This window comes from Balaenoptera musculus, chromosome 17 (genome assembly GCF_009873245.2).
Source record: "Balaenoptera musculus isolate JJ_BM4_2016_0621 chromosome 17, mBalMus1.pri.v3, whole genome shotgun sequence".
Taxonomy (NCBI): domain Eukaryota; kingdom Metazoa; phylum Chordata; class Mammalia; order Artiodactyla; family Balaenopteridae; genus Balaenoptera; species Balaenoptera musculus.
Window position 1 is genome coordinate 2,317,687 of NC_045801.1, and position 13,160 is coordinate 2,330,846.

Sequence of the window (13,160 nt, forward strand, 5' to 3'; positions counted from 1 at the left end):
CTGGCCGCCTTTGGTTTTTGTTTGCTCTGTTTTGTGGTTTTTTGGGTTTTGGGTTTTTTCTACCTTGCAAGATAAGATCAAGGAAAGGTCTTAGAAGCAAAACAACATTTTTCTTCTATGATAGATCCTATGTTGATGGGCTCAGCAATGAACCCCACCCTGGGACGTCCCTGTAATTAGTGCTACGTGGGGCGGCAGTGGACAGGCAGGCCAGTGCCCTCTCCCTGGTCCCAGGAAAGAGCCAGCTTCCCTGCCTTCTGTCGCCACCCCCCAAACCACCCCTCCTGCACCTCCAGGCCTAGCATTCCTGGCCGCTTGGATCAGAGACAGTAACCCTGGAATGGAGGCAGCTCTGGCGGGTGAGTCCCGGGCACCAGGACTGCACCTGAGGATTCACATCCATGGCGGGGCCTGGGACACAAGACAGCCGCCCCACACACACCCACGCAGGATATGATGGGATTAACTAAGCACTAGGGCTGGACATTGCTGAGTCCAACCGCCCAGTTACAGATGGGGAAACTGGAGCCCAGGGAGGGGGAGGAGTTCTCCCATATCTCCCAGAGCCGAGGAAGGAGCCAGGATTCCACCCCAGGCATGTGCCCCTCAGCCCCACCACGCAAGCTCACAGAGAAGGGGGCCGCAGGAGAGGGCTGTAGGCCTCCCCCCGCCCTGGGCTGCAGGACTGCGGATGGACTGGGCGGGGCTGGGGGCACTTCCAGACCAGGAGTCCAGGCTCTGAGGTTCAAGGCAGCTGGTGGAGGGGGCTGAGCAGACAGGGGCCTCTGGTCCCCAGATGTCAGGCAGAGGAAGGGAGAGCCAAACACAACTGGGTTAGTACCTCGGACAGTTACCCCGCTCTGGCAGGAGATCAGGTGTAGCCGGCAGATGGAGGCTGAGGGCACCAGTGACCCAGGACGGGTGCCCTCTGCCCTCTCCCTGCCCACCTCGTGCGGTCCAGGGTGAAAAACGTGGCCAAGCTATCAGGCAGTGGCCGAATGCTTTCTGTGGATTAACTCATTTCATTCTGACCACCACCTTACGAAGTAGCTATGATTCGGAACCCAAGGCACAGAGAGGTTCATTAAGGTGCCTGAAATCACCCAGCTGGAAAGTCGAGGAGCCCAGATCTGCACCCAGAGTCTGATGGCAGATCTGTGCTCAGTGGGAAGCAGTGGGACCTGGGGCGGGGAGAGAGAGAAGGAGGGGCCCTGGCTGGGAGGGCGGAGCTCCTGGAGGACCCCCGACAGAACCTTGGGGAAAAGTGGAGCCCCTCCTCTCCCTTGCCCTTTGACCCCCAGGGCGGAGAGTTTCCAGCTGCCAGCTCTGCTCCTCACTCTCTGGCTTTGACGCGAGTTCTTCCACATCCCTGAGGCTTGGTGTCTCCTCTTCAAAATGGAAATGAGACCAGGAGGTCGCAAAGGGCCCAACGGGAAGAGGTAGCGCAGTCTGCTCCCCACCTGCCCCTCCCCCGACCGTGTTCTCCTCGACCTCTCCTGGTGCTGTCCTCCGTCCTCTACCCGTCTGTGTCTGTCTCTCTGTCTCAGCCCCTCGCCCTCCCTCCCACCCTCTCGGGGGACGGACAGCCCAGGCCCCCACTGTGCTCCCTGGAGATGACACCCAGCCCACTTCCACTTGCGGGTGGGGGGACTCAGAGCCCTACTCTCCACCCTTTCTCCCCATAAATAGCCTCCATGGCTCCATGGTCCTGGTAAGGACAGTGCTCTAATTTTCTGCCCCGAGCTCCCCATCTCCAGGTCCACAAGGGCCGTGGGGATCGGTGATGAGCCAGGGCTTGACCCAGGGCTTCCAGCAGAGGCGGCCTCGAGAGACAGGGTCCTCGTGGACCCTCTGGCAGCCTCGGGTAGCCCCTGGCTCGTGACTCGGCCCCTCCCTGAGAGGAAAGGGAAACGCCAGGAGCTAACCAGAGTTCACAGGGCTTCTGGGTCCCTGGGGACCAAGCTGGGCCTGAACCCCCTCCCCCTTCTTCCTCCAGGCACCAGGACCCCACGGCCACAGTGCACTGGGCTGTCTTGTCCCGTGTCCAGAGGCCCCTCTGATGCCAGCATGGCCAGGGCTCACTCTAAGAGTTTGTGTGCAGGGTGCCTTAGGTGGCTGGGGCTGCAGAGCAGGAACCAGAGCTGCCCCAGAGCCCAGAGCAGCCATGGCAGAAACCCCAAGATGCAGACAGGCCCTCAGAGGGGAGAGGAAGCACAAGAGAGGGAAGAGAGGTACAGTGCAAAGGGTCACCCCAAGTCTGCCCTGGACCCCACCTGCCTCCCCGCCCCATATTCACACATGCTTCTCACCACCAAGCTGGGTGTTCTTTGTGACCCTCAAGGCCCAGCTTCCACACCACTGATCCTCCTCCTCCAGGAAGCCCTCCTGGATTGTCCTGAGCCGATGGCTTCCTGGACTTGCTGAGCACAGATTAATCCAGACTTGCGTTATAATTAACTATGTCTGGAATGTCCACCTCATCCCTGTGGCCAGACTATGATTTCTTGGGGGTGGGGGGAGGCTTGGAGAGAAGGGATCAAGACACAGCCTATGACCAGGGACAGAGCTCAGCATGTGGCTGGGCTCAGGGCTCAGAGTGTGACCAGGGTCAGGGCTCAGTGTGGGACCAGGGTCAGGAGTCAGTTACCTCCGCACCTCCTATGGGGGAAATTTCCACAAAACTGGAAGAAAATTTGGTGCAGGACCTCTCCACGCCCCCTGTTTGTTCTGTGTGCACTTGAGGGGCCCTTCCTGCAGGCCCTCCTGGCTCTCAGCCCCTGGTCCCTCCCACCCTCCCAGCTGGAGCAGCCTCTTAGGGCCCCGCGAGGGGAGGACAGAGGAACCACCACCCACCCCCACCCCCGCCCCCCCGACACACCATCCCTGCCCCGTGCCACGCTACGAGCTCTGACTCATTTTTCCTCCTTCCTGGTAATTGAGTTCAAATAATTTGTGAGACTCTCAACCAATTCATCATGATTCTCACAAAACCCTCAGCCAACTCCGGCGCCGCTCGACCCAAGGGAAGAACCGAGTGTCCCATGCGTGGCAGCCACTGAGACCCAGGCAAGGGGATCACGTCCTCCGTTTGCCCATTGTCAGAATGGGGCTGACCGATGGGTCCTGATGGGGCGTGAGGTGTGGCTCGCCTTCTTGGGGGCTTCTTGACCCAGCCCATCCCTGGGACTCTCACCTCCAGCCCAGCCCGCTCCACCGGCTTCCAGACCCAGACGGCCCCACTTCCGGGGTCTCTCAGGAGCCTCAAACTCAACCTGTCCATCCCCACAGCTCTTCCCCTTTCCCTCAGGTTGACCCTAAGAAGAACTGCTTTGGGGGTATGGGAGCGTTCGAGAAAACAGTGACAAGTGTCCGGGGGGGGACGCTGGGCACACAGTAGGCTCTTGAGAAATGGTGGCGCCCTTGACGGCTGCTGGTGGTGCTTCCCGCCCCAGCCCAGACACCTGACTCGGCCTCCAGACTGGAAGGACAGACTCTTCCTGGCCTCTGGCCAGTCTACCCCTCAACACATCTCTCTGATTCCCAGTGTGAATCCGGGTCTCGGCCCACAGCCCTGCTTCCTGTGGGCTCCTGCCCAGTCACTGCACAGCCCCCGAGGTCCATCCAGCCCCTGCCTGCCCTGGAGCCACGCTCCGAGCTTCCCTGGGTAATCTGGCCACCTTGCCAGCCGCACTCAATGTGTGCCTGGGTGTGGACCCCTGCAGACCAGGCCCCCTGTCTGGGGACCCAGGGGTGGCCTCATGGCTCTCTAAAGAGCACCCTTGAGGAGACACGGGACCCAGAGAGGACTCCCCCATGATGAGCTCCTCCAGCCCAGGCCTCAAGTCGGGATTCCTGCTTTACTGTGTCTGTGGGGTCAGTGGGGGCCATTGGGAGGATAAAGCCGCAGCTTCCATCAGAAAGCCAATGCCCCGAGTTCGGGGTTGGGGTCTCTGGGCACCGACCCTGGGCCGAGCAGCCTACTGAGGGGTATTTGGGCAACTGCGGGGGATAAGAGAGGGCCAGTTCCAGCCACTGCTCCTCGGCAACCCCAGAGAAGCACTCATTCCAGGGCCAAAGGTGGACTGAGCTCCCAAAAAGGGACACTTGGCAGTGGAGGGTGATAATCCCAGTGAAAACACTGCAGAAGCTCAAAGAAAGCAGCAGTCACCATCCCCTGGGGGTCCTGGTGGACTCCCTGGAGGAGATGGCCTTGGGACAGGTGAGGAGGGATGAGGGAGGGGGTGGGAGATGAAATCAGAGGAGCCCCAGGGCAGGACACGGGTGAATTTGACTCTTCTCTCAGTGTGGAGGACACTGGAGAGAATGGGGGTGTTAGGCCTGTGCTGGTGGAACTACAAGGTCGAGGTGATGGGATCATGATAGGGGGGTGAGGTCATGAGGCTGGGAGTTTGCAGAGGGCAGATCCCGGGGTGTGTCACCAAGAAGTCAGGCCTCGTCTGATAGGAGATGCAGGGCCACAGTGGGACGTGTCACCAGGTCTAGGACTGGGAGCCACTCCAGCAGCTGTGCCATGGCGGACAGGCTCCTGGCTGCCCCCGTAGCCAGCCCGCCCCCGGCCACCCCCCTTGCACTCATCCCCTGTCCCCAACTCCAGCACTCTCTCCCGGCCGGGCCTTTCTGCTTGGGCCTCCCGCTGACTGGAACTCTCTGTCTGCCCCCATGTCAGAGGGGCTCACCCTCTCTCCTCATCAAGATCTCTACTCAAAGGCTCCCTCCTCTGAGAGCCCCCCCAGCAGCCCACCAGGCCAGCAGAGCAGCTCAGACCCCCTGCCCCTGTGTCCCAGAGCTTTCTGGATTCTGGGTACGATGCTCCTGTCTGCCTTCTGCCTACATCCCCGGGGTTTGGGAGCCGGGGCGACAGAGCCAGCCGGCCTGGGTTCACGGGCCAGCTCCATCATTTCCCGGCTCCTTCACCTGCGAAGTGGAGGCTGCATTGTTGTCTAGAGGGTCGTCACCGGGACTGAAGGCCATCGTGTTCCACAAAGCACTTACTCCAGGCTGGGCACGTGGGAAGGGCCGTGTGAACTGAAAAGGACAGCCCTCTCTCCGCTGCAGGGACAGCCGATGGGGGCCGGGGCTTTCTTCCGTCCACTGCTGAATCCCAGCAGCTGCAACAGTGGCTGGCTCCCAGAAGTCCCCAGGAACTCTCTCTCGAATGAGTGGACATACCCAGACTCTCAGAATCCTGAGACCACAAGCCACCAGCTCACGAGGGAAGGCTCCAGCCGGCCACGGGGCAGGAGGGACGGGCAGCCTCGGCCAGCTAGGCCCCCGCTGACGTGCCCCGGGATGTCGCCCTGCCTGGGGGTCCCCAGCTCCCACAGCAAGCGGGGGCGGTGAGCTGGGGCCTTCTGGGCTGCACCCCCATCAGTGGTGGCACCGGGGCCTGTGGGGTGGGGGGCGGCAGCTGAGAGTCCCACAGCACCATCCAAGCAGCCTCAGGAAAGGTTGGCACAGGCCTGGCCTCCTAGAACCATCCCTGGTCCCTGCAGAGACCCCCTCCTCCCGACGTGCAGCCCGGCGTGCCTTCCTCACGGGGCCGCCGGCTGCTTAAGGGGACGTCTGCTAAAAAGTGATGGGGCCCCAGTTTATTCCACTCGTCAGCTTCCCTCTGCCACCCACAGCTCCTGGCAAGTGTGCCGGGGTTTTTGGAAGCAAGAGTGGAGCCTTCTCCATGCCCCAGGGTGGGTTCCTGGAGGGAGCCCGGAATGATTATTCTCCTCCAGGGGACACACGGCCCTGGGCAGGCAGCCAGCATAGGTGCCGGAAGCAAAGGGACACAGCCAGCAGGGCAGGGCCCGCCTGGGGCGTGAGAGGCAGTTGGGCGCCGGCAGGGGGCCCAGAGAGCAGCCAGGTCAGCACCCCCTTGACAGATGAGGAAACTGAGGCCCGGGGGCGAGAGCTCGTAGTGCATGGCCTGGCTCCACCCGGGAGCGAGGGGCTTCAGCACCTGCTCCGGAAGCAACGTGGCATTTGCCCCCAGAGACCTGGGTTCAAGTCCTGACATCCCCACTCAGTGGGCCTGGCACCTCAGCTGGTCTCTCCATCCTGTCCAGCCTCCTCTTCATTTGTGAAATGCGCCTGAGGATGCCCCAAACTAGCAAGAATCAGAGGAACCGGAAAGCAGACAGCCTGGGCCCGGGGCGCAGTGCATGCCTCAGAGACACGCAGCTTCATTGGTGACGACTGTTATCCAATCAAATATCCGTAGACAGAGCCAGGTGTGGTTGCTAGGCCTTGTACCCCTCTAAGGGACAACGGCTTCCCATGGTCTGTCCCCAGGCCTGGACCCCCACAGGCTGAGCCATAGGGTGTTAGCAGCCAAGCTGGGGAGGGAAACCCCTCCTGTGCCCGGGGCAGGACATCTATGAGTCCAGGAGGTCCCAGGTGCCTCTGGGACCCACCAGGGTGGGTTTATGCTGTGTTGCAAAGACAAAGGAGATGAGACTCTGTGGTGATCCCTCAGGAAGACAAAGGCTGGAGGCACCTGGGAAAGGCCATGCAGTCCCTCAGCTGGAATACCCACCACCTCTGACCCTCCCAACACTTCAGGGCCTTGAATCAGAGCCACCTCCCCCAGGAAGCCTTCCCAGATACACATCCTCTTCCAGTGGATGACAGCTCTTCCCCCTCTGGACTCCCTCAGTGTACCTGCCCCTCTTTCAGTTCCTCCTCTGGGGTTATTTGAAGCTTCACATAGCCGGTTTGTGCATCTGTGCCGTCGCACAGACTTATCAATGCGCACTGAATGCCCCTCCCTTTCTCTTCCTGACAGACTCCTACTCATCCCTCATCACCCATTTTGAGGTCCTCTCTGGGTTTCCATGGGCCCCTGGGCTTCCCCCCTCATAGGACATCCCACTGTGGGCTGGAACTGCCCACCAAGGCTCCTCTCTCCCTCCAGAGCAGGCAGGTCCCCTACTGTGTGCCCCTAGCACACAGGCAGTGCCTGATGAACGCTTGCTACATGAAGGGATGAAGGGCGGGGCTCGTGGGCACCTTGCCGCTGCCTCCCTGAGCCCGATCGGTGCCCAGACCTCCCAGAGGCGGGTAAGGGCCCGTCCACACCTCAGAAAGCAGCGCTAGCCCAGCCCCAGGCTGAGTCGGGCCCACTCCAGGCAGTTTACAGTGTGAGAAGCCCAGGCTCCATGAACTAGCAAGGTCAAGGTCGCCATAGACAGAGCTGGGGGCTGGTAGGGGGCGGTGGATGGACATTACCAGGCTCTGGAAGGAGCAGGTGACGCCAGGGCCCCACGGCTGCCCCTCCCCCATTTATGAAACCCACCCTGAGTGTCAGGAGCTGGGGGTTCTCTCCAGAGGTCCCCCGGCTCAGAGGGGCCCCCCGGTGTTCATAGGGACGAACAGAACTAGCAGACAGCTACGCCACTTCCTGTCGCTGTGAAAGGAGCACGCAGCTCTTCCCGGACACGGGGCTTCCTCACTCTGTGGGCCGTGGGGCGGGAGAGGGCCCCGGTGTGGATGGCCCACTGTGTGTGTGATCTGTGGGCCCGCTGGGCGCCCCAAATCTGCTATCACAACTGTGTGACCTGTGCCCATTTCACATCCTCTCGGAGCCTGGGTTTTCCCACCTGCGGATGGGAGGAGACCCACTCCGGCTCCTGTGCAGGCTGGGAGGAGCTGCTGCGGCACAGCAAGCTCGGGCAGGCACTGCCACCGCCACCCGGGGGCCACCGGCTCTGCCCACTCGCCTCCTGACGGGCCTCTCCAGGCACTGAGGACTGAATCATCTCACCAGCCCTGCTCGAGGCGGTTCAGGCCAGTGGGGGTCTCAGAACCAGCTCCCCCATCCACGGTTTGAGACCAGAGCTCAACCCACTCTGTCCCAGCATCCCCGTGGGAGACCCTGGCATCCTCAGGCGCCCTGACCAGTCTCAGGCCAGGCACATCTGAGAGGATGGCTCGGGCTCGGACATCCGCTCCCACGCTCAGGACCAGGGGTATGAAACAGGTAGTGAAGTTTAATATCCAGAAAACAGGCTTTAAATTGATTGAACTTTATGACCAGTGCCAGCTCCATAATAATCACTCCACTGCTTCCCTCTCTCCCTCCCTGCCCTGCCCACACCCTGCACACTCTTGCATTTTTCTCAGGCCTCAGCACTTCACCCATCACCAAAATGGCCCTGAAGTCCATAAAAAGAAGGCCAAGAGGCCAGTGCGCCCACAAACGGAGCAGGGCAGTGCCTCCCAGTGGCGCTCAATATATTCCACTGACCCGTCCCCTGGAACAGGCGTGAAGCTCTGTCTAGAATATGTTTGAGGACAGGCTGGACGTTTCCAGGTGGCAGAGGCTGAGCAGCCCTGGAGTCCTCCTCTGAAGCATCTCTGACAAACAGACCCCAGCTGTGGACTCAGACCTGGATCCGGCCATGAGACCATACCTGTCTGCCTGGAAGGGTGTGGGGAACCCCAGCCAGGTGCCCTGAGGCTTCTGTGGAGGTGGGCTGGGACCTTCCGGAGGGTCCTGGGAGCTTCTGACGCCAGGATGGCTGGGCTGAGAGGGGGCGAGAGACGTGGGAGGACAGGGCTGGAAAGGGGTGGGGCCCATGATAGGGACCGTGTACAGGACTTAGGAGCCCCACTTCACTCTGCAGCCCATGGGGAGGTGGGGCAGGGCAGAGGATGTGCTTCTAGCAGGGGGGAGGGAAAGAAGATCCAGTATGTCTTCCAAGAAGGCCACCATGGCAGCTGATGGGAGGCAGGCAGGGGGTGAAGGGAGAGGCCTGGAGACTGGATGGGAGGCTCCGTGTGTGGTGTAGGGAGGGGCGGAGCAGGCTGAGAGGTCCCGAGCTGAGGAAGCAGTAGACTAGACGCCCCTGAGGACTCCAGGGCAGGAGACGGGAGTGGTGGTGATGCCACCTGCGACGGTCCAGCCACCGCAGGGGGTCTTCCAGGTCCCGACGGAGAGGGGTAAGGGACTGAATAGCACCGCGAGTATGGGGTCAGGAGGACCAAGACAACGGATGGTTGCAAGGCACTTTATTTAGAATCTACTGAATCTTATACAGACAGAAGAGGAACTCATTATTAGACAATAATCCCATGGAATTGCTTATCGTCTCAGTTCAGTCACTACCACGGATGTCAACAAGTTTACAACGACCATCCTTGAACATTATCTTCCCTTAACCAGGCTCACACACAGCCCCCAGCCATGAGGAACAACCAGGACTCTCATTTCCCTGAGGTCTCCTGGCTTGAGATAACTTTGCTAATCTCTTTTACATTCCTCAGGCCTGGGAAAAAGAGTGCATTCCAAGTCAAGGGTAAGGGCTTTGCTTTTTGTGAGGGACATACTGTCTCCTCCAGGAGTTACCTCCGGCTAAGACTGCCTGCCTCCCACAGCCACCAGCAAAGTGGGAATGGAGAAGGCAGGGAGATCAGAGATGGAGTGTGAGAAGCCGGGGGGCTTCCAGGTGGAGTACCAGGGGGGGAGCTCTCTGGAGCTCGGGCACTCAGGATGTCCAGTGGGGCTGGGGTGCCACCGTGGCATCAGAGGCTTGGGCAGGACAGTGGCCAATGAAGACACAGGTGTGGATGTGCCCACCTGGGGCAGCTGACAGAACAAGGGTGCTTGGTCCGCTCTCGGCCGTGGGCCTTTTTCAGTTCCTGAGGAAAGCTGGGAATCTCTCCCCAGAGAGATTTGTACACAGGAAACTGGCAGGCGGTCCTGGACCCTCTGAACCATCCGTGGACCACCCAGATGAGAGCCCTGGAAAGCCAATACCCCGAGAACTCAGCTTGGGCAGGGAGCAGCTTCTCCTGGGAGGGGACTGGCCCGAGGCCAGGCAGCCGGAGCGGAGTTTGCTGTCCCCCCTGCGGCTTGTCCCAGACCCCGCTGACCAAGCCGGCCACCATCTCCCAGGTCCTCGGCACCCCCCTCGTCCATCCCCACCGGCGCCTCCTCAAACCAGCATTCTGGACAATGCCTGTGGCCTCACCAAACCGTCCCCCTCGCGGCCTCCTGCCCCCTCACTGATCTGCCACACCCTGGGATGTTAACCACCCCCCCCCACCCCCGCCTCAGCTGGAATCCCCAGCCCTTCAGGCCACGTGGTTCCAAGGATCTCCAAGGAGGAGTCGTCCCTCCCAGAGGTGACTGAGAGCACACTCGATCCCCAAGGCTGTGCCGGGCAGAGACGGGAGAGAATTCCGGCCCCTGTTTTATGAGGGCACATCAACGGCCTGCGTGGTGGCGCTCCCTGCCGCAGCCACGCAGTCGTTAGGAGGAAAAGGCCATTATTTCTCTCCATCTTCCCACGGGCCCCACTCCCCGCTTAGCATGGCCAAGTTGTCCATCCAAGCAGGCCCGCCCTCCCAGACGGTGCCTCCAAAGCAGCTCTGCCTGGAGCAGGGCCCACCTCCTGGACTGACCAGGCCACAGGGCAGCTGGCGGCGGCCGGGAGGAGGAGGAGACGGCGGGGTGGGCGCTGTAACCTACATGGTGGCGTTTCTGGGAGGCACTGAGGAGAGCCTGAGCGTAAGGGCCTCAGGGCCCCCGAGTGGAGCAAAGGCCAGGGCTGCATAAGCACGGTGTGGTCAGCCCCCCGCCCAGCCCCACGTGCAGCACTTAGGCAAAATCTCGTTTTCATCCACTTTTACGTTGTTCATTCTTCAGCAAAGCCCGGGGAGTGAGGTATCACTGCCCCCACTTTACTGACTTGTCAAGTGAGGCTCACACAGGCCAAGGGTAGGCCCGGATTGCCCAGCGGGTGCATTCACACCTAGACTGTCAGTGGTCTGACTCACGCCCCTGCCATGAGTAAGGAGCTGGCCGAGTTCAGGAGAGGGGTCACCTCAGATGCACAAGACTCGGGGTCTCAGAGGCCATAACTTGGGAGCTGAAGACCCATCAGAAGTGCCCCCTGGGGACGGGAGGCTGGGCATTTGTCTGCCCTCTCCTGGCCCACAGGTGGGGCCCTGCTCAGGGGCATGGACACCCCCACCCCCCCAGCTGCCACTGTGCAGACTGAGTGTCCTGGGGCTTCCAGGATGGCCAGGCAGAGGAGCCATGGACGTGCATGGCCAAAGGGGTACAGTGCAGTGTCAAGAAAGTCCCCTCCAAGGGGTCCCACTGAGGCTGCTCCCTGACCGACAGCACATGTCCTGGCCAAGTGGGTACTTGTCCGCGCACAGACACTGCCCATGCAGGCCACTGAGCCAGGGCGTCCTCCCAGCTTCCCCCATCAGCCCTGCACCCTGGCCTTCCAGCCCCGGCGCGGCTGTGCTCAGGGAGTCCTCAGTGGGGTGCAGGGTGCTCCGTCCCCTCCCCAGGGGTCATCTGACAGGAAGCTGGCTGCCGGCATCTCTACTCCTGCGACAGCCCCGCAAGCTGCCTGCACAGCCGGCCCTGCCCCTTGCTGCCTTGGAAACCTCGTCCCCCTCTGAGGCTGCCGGCTCATGGCCAACAGCAAGTGAACGCTTCCGGTGGTGCTGTCCGTGGTGCTGACTGGTCTAGCCCCTCTTCTTTCCTGTAGGCCATCAGGTGACCAGTGTCCGCCCCACCTGGCCCCAGGAGTGAGAGGTGGCGGCCTCCACAGTTGCTCCCAGGGGTTCTAGAAGAGGGCTCAGCAGCAGCCGTCCTCAAGGTCACTGGAGCCCGACCCTCTTTACGGAGTCAAAGAGACGACTCAGAACGCAAGACAACTGACTAGGCAGAGCTTTCATCTCCCTCTCCAGGGGCTCGCGCTGCAGACCTGCGCATCTGTGACAGATCGATATCCCTTTCAGATTGTATCAGAGCCTCGTGGTTTGATCTTGGAAAGCCTTGCTCTTCTGCAAAAGGATGGAGAGGTCCCATTGCTTTTCAAAACCCCAAAGGGAGGCCATGATCTCAGCTCTTAGGAGAAGGGTTAGCGCAAACACCAGGCCTGGCCTTGGTGGCCGGGACCACAGCAGGCTTGGGGAGAGGGCCCCAGAAACCCCACCAACAGAACCAATTAAATCCAGGAGACTTTTATACATTAAGCACCTTGAACTTATTATAAAGTCACAACAAATGTAGAGATTCCCAAATTTACACATGAGGAAACTGAGGTTCAGAGAGGTTAAGTAACTTACCTGAAGTCACAGAGTGGTGATTGGAGCTTGAACCAAGGATGCCAGGCTCCTGGACCTGTGTTCATGTCACATCAGTGACAGACCAGATCTGGGACCTGGCCACCCAGCAGCACCTCAGGACTCCCCTGGCAGAGCCAGAGCTGAAAGGACCCTTGTCTCCCTCAAAGACGGGCTTCCTAGCTCAGGGCGTAGGTGTCTTAGTGCACAGAGGGCCAACCCCAAACTAACAGGCACCCTCACCCGCCTTCGAGGGCCAGGGCATCGGTTGCTGTGGTGAGTAGGGACCCTCATGTCTCCAGCAGGAATGTGCAGGACTTGCTTCTTTTTTTTTTTTAATGTTTATTTATTTTTGGCTGCGTAGGGTCTTAGTTGCGGCACGCGGGATCTTCGTTGCAGCGCACAGGCTTCTCTATAGTTGTGGCGCACCGGCTCCAGAGCGCGTGGGTGGACTCTGTAGTTTGCAGCACATAGGCTCTCTAGTTGAGGCACACAGGCTCAGTAGTTGTGGTGTGCAGGCTTAGTTGCCCCGCGACATGTGGGAATCTTAGTTCCCTGACCAGGGCTCGAACCCGCATCCCCAACATTGGAAGGCGGATTCTTTACCACTGGACCAGCAGGGAAGTCCCAGGACTCGATTCCTGAGCTGATTCAGCTTCAGACAAGATCTCTGGGGGCCTCCAAGAGGTGACCACAGGGGGTCCCCTGGCAGCCAGCTGGGGGGAGGGGGAACCCAGAAACATAGACGCAGGAACATGTAGGGGCCTGGGGAACACAAGTCACCCCACGTGCAGGGAGAGAGCAGCCCCAAGCTCAGGGTTTCGAGGTCTGGGCTGTACCGAGTCCAGGGGGATTCTTAGAGAAGGCCTGGCAGAGCCGGCACCAGGCTGATAGCACTTGAATCATCAAGAGTCACGAGGGGCAGGCGGTGATTCCCAGCACATCTGGCCCTCCTTCCCTCCCCGCCCCCGGCCCAGAGCACAGTTTGAAGATTTTAGGGATGGGGGAGGCCGAGGGAGGACGAGGCTGAAGCGCTGGGGGCCTGTCACCCAAGCCCCTCC